Source organism: Triticum dicoccoides, chromosome 1B, assembly GCF_002162155.2.
Source record: "Triticum dicoccoides isolate Atlit2015 ecotype Zavitan chromosome 1B, WEW_v2.0, whole genome shotgun sequence".
Taxonomy (NCBI): domain Eukaryota; kingdom Viridiplantae; phylum Streptophyta; class Magnoliopsida; order Poales; family Poaceae; genus Triticum; species Triticum dicoccoides.
In genome coordinates this window covers 18,871,278-18,878,413 of record NC_041381.1, presented here as the reverse complement: position 1 = coordinate 18,878,413, position 7,136 = coordinate 18,871,278, and the positions used below count along the sequence as shown (strand labels likewise).

General features: G+C 45.0%; 1 pseudogene; it reads left to right on the top strand.

Moving 5' to 3' along the window:
- The first annotated feature begins 1,054 nt into the window (after positions 1–1,054).
- On the top strand, positions 1,055–3,714 carry LOC119350006 (annotated as a pseudogene).
- The last annotated feature ends 3,422 nt before the right edge of the window (positions 3,715–7,136 follow it).

Below are 7,136 nucleotides of genomic sequence, written 5' to 3'. Positions count from 1 at the left end.
TCGCACAACGTCATCCGCAGGCTCTTGCCAAGTTGGGACGATGCCGTGTGAATCGCACAACGGCATCATGGCGCGGATCCGGTCAAGCGAGGAGTTATTGCACAAAGGAACTACGCCCCTCGGCAGTGTGAATGGGTGCTGGGGGTCGCGTTTGAATAATTCCAAGAGCATTGCGTCCAACTCCAAGACGGTGAAGTTGTAGTTGAGGCCCGGCCGCAGCCTCATGATGTCCGCCGAATTCTTGAATTCCCAGGCGGGCCTCCCCCTCTCCTGTAGGGGGGCAATGCGGCGGCGGAGGAAATCTGCCCCGACAGCACCTACGGTAAGCCCGGCAAGCCTGAGGCGAAGAATCCTAGTGATGGCAATCTTCAGCCTCTCGTCTTCCAGGGCCACGTTGCTCCAGTCATTGCCGCGCACTATTGGAGTTTGGCGCACGGCGGTGAAGGGCTGCGGATTCTCCTCGACGATCCAGCACCACTCCGCTCTCCACTCCTCCCACTTGCTGCGGAGCTCACCATCCAAGTACGCCTCCTTCTTGCCGACTCTTGAGACCCAGGCAATCCCTCTGGCAAGCGACTCTCCTCTCTCTACCCGAGGAATGAAGTAGTGGCGGAAAAGGGCAACACTAGGGTGGACTCCGACAAAGTTTTCGCACAAGTGTGCGAAAACTGCCATGGTCAGGACATCATTGGGAGTGAAGTCAAGGAGGCGGAAGCCATATGTGTTCATAATGTCACAGAAGAACTCCGAGAAAGGCGGGCAGAGCCCGCAATAGAAGAATAGTGGGAAGAAGGGGTACCCATTTGGAGCCAGCTTCGAAGCGGTAGCCGGGAGTACCCTCGTGCGCGGATGCGCACGTGTCTCCGTCGCCCAAAAGAGGTAGAAGTACTCCCTCAGCTCCTGCACGCCGAGCTGGGGGGTGAAGATCGCCCGCTCCTTCCGCAGCGCCGCGAGACGCTGCGCCTCGGCCGACTTCACACCCTTTCCCTTGTCGGCTTTCGGGCCCATGGCGGAGGTGGTGAGGGAGGTCGACGGCGTGGAGATGCTAGTGACAATGGGAGGGGCGGAGCGCTGCACTCTCGGCTTCGAGGAGAAGGGGGGAGCGGCGGAGTTTGTGAAGAAGGAGTAACAGCAACCAGTGAGGGGGAACGAACTGCCCCTGTTTCCTCTCCTTATAAAGAGGGACGAGGCGGACGTTTTGCCCTTCCTAATAAACAACCACCCACGATCTCCCCCACGATGCCGCATTCAACGCGTGCCGTTATGGGGGAGCGCGGTGGATACAGAGCGAGATTTGGTGTAGCCCAGCCCGCGTGTGCCCGTGCCCTGTCTTGGGCCTGGCCCAACAGCGCTCGGCACCGTGTCTGGCCCAGGCCCGAGGGCTCCTGTCGGTGTACTAGAATAGGGGTACCCTAGTACCCCGAACTTGTGCACGGGCAGTTGCAGCACCCCGCGGCAAGGCTTGCCGGGCGAACGCCAAGACCCTCCAAGGTTCCCTTGGAGCCATCCAAGAATAAAGTATATAAGCTAAGGAGACAAGACCCCGGCAAGAGGAGCTTGCCGGGAAGGCCAATCAAGGCGCACCAAGGAACTTGCCGCGACGCGCCACGCGCTCCGGCAAGGCGACAAGGCCCCGGCAAGAGGAGCTTGCCGGGAAGACTAAACAAGGTACCTCGAAGCCCGGCGAGCGACAAGCCTCCGGGCCCGACAAGATAGCAGCAGCGGCAAGACGCTTGCCGCGGCAGGCGGCCACTCTGCGCCCACGCTCCAGCGTATCCACCAACGTGTCGCTCTGGGGGCCTCTCCGGGCGCGCGTGGCGGGAGGCTATGCAGGCAGCGGTGCGCAGTGGCATGCGAAGCTGACAAGATCGCCATCGTGGCGAACGGTGGCGCCCCTAACGGTCCTTTTCTGCACTGTTCGGGCGACTCAGACGGGCATTTCATGCCCTTGTCCCCTGCCGTCAGAGTTAGGTAGGGTGCACTGTACAAGCAACTGTATCACCTACCTCACTTTTTACGTTTTTACCCTCCTCTGCGTTGCCACCTGTCGGTGACCCCTTTAGTGTATAAAAGGAGGCCCATGCGCAACATAGGGGAGGTTCGGGGTTTTCGGAGTTTCGATCACTTCGACTCATTTGTAAACCAGAAAGACACCACGCTCTCTCTTTGAGAGCAAGAACACAAGATAACATAGCCAGACAAGCAGCAGTAGGAGTATTATCTCTCCGGAGAGCTCCGAAACTGGGTAAACCGCTCGTGTGCTTCGCCTCGATCTGCTCTTCGTGCGACCTCCGCCCCCCGCCGAACCGAAAGGGGCCCGGTCCGCCGGCCCCATAGGTGTTCATGGGTCAGTTTTCCCCGACAATTTATTTCTATACATATTATACGTTTTCATATATACATCAAAAACATCTTATATGTACGCGCATTTACCATATTGGAAATACATGACTAATATTTTGCTAAACAAAAAGTTTTTTATGTCTACTTTTTTCATAAACTTTGTACATTTTTTGTATACATCAGTAACATTTTATATATACATGTCTAACATTTTCTAAATACATGCTTAAATTTTTCAACATATGTTATTGATATCTCTTTTTCATACACATTGTACATTTTCGGTATACATCGGGAACATTTTAGATGAGCCTTCTCTCTGCTCCACGTCTCAGTCAAGGAATCAAATCACCTTGCTCATGATATCTGTTACTCTTGCAGATCTACGTTGAAGGAAAGATGCTTTGAACAGAGAGAAGCTCTTCCTGCGGAGCCTCGCTGCGTTATGTGTGGTCCATACGGCGAATATATATGTGATCAGACTGATGATGACATCTGCGGTGTGGAATGCAAGACTGCTCTTCTTGCTAGAATTGCTGCTGAAACAAAAATACCAGTAAAAGCACCAGCACGCATAAACGTTCCTTTTGGTGATGAGAGCTTCTGTGTCAGAGACAATAATTTTCCTGATATACCGAGTTTGCATGCCAGCCAGATTGCTTTACTGAGAAAAAAACTTGACATTTGTGTCAAGGGTGAGGCCGTTCCTGATCCAGTCATGTGTTTCTCTTCCTGTGACCTTCCTGAGAAGCTTGTGCACAGTCTTGAGGCGGCAGGAATCAGGATACACTATGCCTACTCCGGTGCAGATGCAAATGATCCCTGCATCAATGAGTAACAGAAGCTTACTTTGTCTCTGCGGATACTGTCTCAGGGAAAACAACTTCTTTTCTAGTTCCTATAATTGCACATTGCCCACGGAGAGGGATGCAGCAACGTACAAGCAAGCATGAGCCCTTGGCTATAGTCCTTGCTCCCACTAGAGAGCTATGCCTACAGGTGGAGGATCAAGCAAATGTGCTTGGAAAGGGTTTACCATTTAAAACTGCTCTAGTTGTTGGTGGAGACCCCTTGGCTCACCAAATATATAGAATTGAAAATGGTGTCGAGTTAATTGTTGGCACCCCTGGGAGACTAATTGATCTTCTGATGAAACACAATGTTGACCTTAAAGATGTTTCTATGTTTGTTTTGGATGAAGTGGACTGCTTGCTAGAGAGAGGATTCAGAGATCAGGCCATGCAGATCTTTCGCACGCTCTCGTGTCCACAGGTTATGATGTATTCAACAACAGTACATTCAGAAATTGAGAAATTGTCAAGCTCACTGTCTACCAACATGATACACATTTCTTGTGAGAACCCATTTTAGGGGACCACTGGCAATTCTCCATGTCGCCTTTGTTTTTATTTGTCTTTCAGTTGAACAATAGTTTTTTAGCTATAATTTGAACAGCCATTCTTCTAAGCATGATATTGGGCTAATAACCATCCAAATACAAATTATGCTTTATTATTATTCTTTGAGAAAAGTATACTTTTCGTCCCTCAACTCTTCGTGGAGTCTAGATTTGGTCCCTCAACTTCAAAACCGGACAACTTGCACCCCCAGCTACCAAAACCGGACAAGGTTCGTTCCTGGTCTCGGTTTTGACCGGTTTTGGTGCTGAGTCACCCCGGTTTTGACCGGCGCTCACTCAAATTCAGGGAAACTTTTTTTTATATCCGTGGACTTTTTGAAATTCACACACACACTTTTCAAATCCACGTTGTTTTTTCAAGGTCACGTATTTTTTTCAAAAAGAAACATACTTTTTCAAATCAATGAACTATTTTGAAATTTACGTACTTATTTCAAAATCGTTTTTTTTTAATTTGCATACATTTTTTCAAATTTGCGTATTTTTTCCAAGTTTGTGTAATTTTATCAAATCCAAGTATGTTTTTCAAATCCATGAACTGTTTTTGAAATTCACGTACTTGTTTCAAATCTGGATACTTTTTAAAGTTCATGTATTTTTATCAAATCTGTGTTCCTTTTCTAATCCAGGAACTTTTTTTGAAATTCACGTACTTGTCTCAAGTTTACATGATTTTTTTAAATCAACATATTTTTGCGTAAAAAGTAGACAAATCCGCGTACTTCTCTCAAGTTTGCATAAATTTTTCAAATTCATGAACTCTTTCCAAAAAAATGTACGCGAATATGAAAAAGTACATCAATTTTAAAAAATTACATGAATTTGAAAAAACTACAGGAACTTTTAAAAGGTACGCAGATTTGAAAAAAGTACGTGAACTTGGAAAAAGTACGCGGATTTAAAGAAGTACACAAAATTATAAAAAAGTTCACGCATTTGAAAAAGCACCATAATTTGTAAACATTACGCGGACTTGAAAAAAGCACGCAAATTTGAGTCGGCACGGTCAAAACCGTGGTGGGACAGCACCAAAACTGGTCAAAACCATGACAAGGTATGAATCTTGTCCGGTTTTAGAAGTTAAGGATGCAAGTTATCCGGTTTTACAGTTGAGGGACCAAATCTAGACTCCGCCAAAAATTGAGGGACGAAAAGTATGCTTTTCTCTTATTCTTTTGCCGGGAAATTATGCTGTATTGAGTCTACTGGACTAGCTAAGACATGCTTTAGTTTTCAATTTTGCTAATTTTCATTCGACTGATTTTGATTCCATGCTAAGCCGAATTTTGTGGCTGCCCGGAGTGTCTGAACTTGGATTGATTCATTCACAGGTTGTTTGAGTAGATTTTTCTTGTAAGGACATGCCAAAAGTAAGTGTAATGTGTTCCATACTCTCATTCAGCTTAGTAAGTCAGTACATGAGGTTCTTAGTAATTATTTGTGGTGTGCACTGGACTAGTATGAGAATCATTGGTCACAAGAGACATTGCTTTGCCTGGAAAATATTTTTACTGGGCAACTGAATGCAGTACATGTAATTCAAGTTTTTGCATAATAATGCTCAGTCTGTGCCATTGATTTTGTGATAGTATTTTTTTTATACGTCATCCGCCACTAATCACCCATGGTCGTTTGACAGAGCATTCTGGGTTCTACTTCATGTTGATTTTGCTGAGCATTTTGGTACGATTCCAATTAATAAATTAGATTTTTTGTGCCGGAATGCTTTAGTTCCTTGACTGTTATTCACTAAGTTTCTATGTGTTTGGCCTTTCGTTTCAGATATAACGCTGGAAATGGAAGCACTAATCCCTCAGTTGTTTATGAGATACGCGCAATAGCAAGGGCTCTTATCTTTTTTACCATGACTCTGTTGAAGCTTCAATTTTGTAGGTTCGTGTTTTGGTCTTCTGGCTTCTTCTCTGTTCAGCGATGCACGACCAGCTTGCTCCTCGTCAGGAAGCTAGTGAGGTAAGTCCTCTCAGGTTCTGTCTGGCTGGATCTTGGATGGTTGTCTAGCCGCCTCCTTTGCCTGCTTCTTCTGGATCCTATCGGCAACTTTTCCCGGGCAGTGCATCAACAACGTTAGTCTGACTCCAAGATTGTTCCTACAATATAGAGGTGGCAACGAGATTTACTCACGACGTGCCGCTGACGAGTGTGGGAGTAAGATGACATCGATATACAGAAGGACTTGTGTGGTATTTTTTGTTTATGTAAGGATGTTCTTGTAAGGGTGGACAATTTTAAATATGGCCCTGTCCTTCTAGGGAAAAAATGGCAGAAACCACACATTGGTCTTCCTATATTCTCATGATTAGAACGGACCTCCTCAAAGAACAAACTGGAAATTGACCTTTCCATATTCTTTTTTTGAAATGTTTTATTCTTATTTTTTTAAAGCTATCATGGGGCATATTATTAATAATAATCAAATGTAGGTACATCCACAAGTACACCATATATTACTCACGACGCGCCGCTGGCGAGTGTGGGAGTAAGATGACATCGATATACAGAAGGACTTGTGTGGTATTTTTTGTTTATGTAAGGATGTTCTTGTAAGGGTGGACAATTTTAAATATGGCCCTGTCCTTCTAGGGAAAAAATGGCAGAAACCACACATTGGTCTTCCTATATTCTCATGATTAGAACGGACCTCCTCAAAGAACAAACTGGAAATTGACCTTTCCATTTTATTTTTTTTGAAATTTTTCATTCTTATTTTTTTAAAGCTATCATGGGGCATGTTATTAATAATAATCAAATGTAGATACATCCACAAGTACACCATAAATTAGGTTAGGGGGTTCATCGAACCGTTTACATTTAGTTTTCTCTCTAAAAATATTCTTAGCTATTTCGTGTCTTATGAATGCAATGGACCTTCTTAAAAAGTAAACCTTCCTAAAAAGTAAACCAGAGACTTGTAATGCCATTGGGATAAATGCATGACATAAAAATTACTCCCTTTGATCCAAAAATAGTGTCGTGGCTTTAGTTCAAAGTTGAACTACATTCACAAAAAAAATGTTCAAATTTGAACTAAAGCTGAACTAAAGCCATGACACTTTTTTTGCGGAGGGAGTACTATATGGAGCAAGCCTCTTTTGTTTTTCCCGGAATAAAACGGATATCTAAGACAAAAAATTGGATGAGAAGAAGAAAAATGGAGCAGGCCTCTTTATGTTAGTCATAGTCGTTTGGCGTTGGGGCTAGCGAAATCAGGTCAACCCTGCCAGATCCCAAATTCGACTCGATGGCATGTGTTCATATATTGGAATTATTATGTCGCGCATTAACAAAAAGAAAGAAAGAATTTTTACACTGCATGTGAAAAAAAACCTCGCTTCATGTCTGGTGGAACGACCCA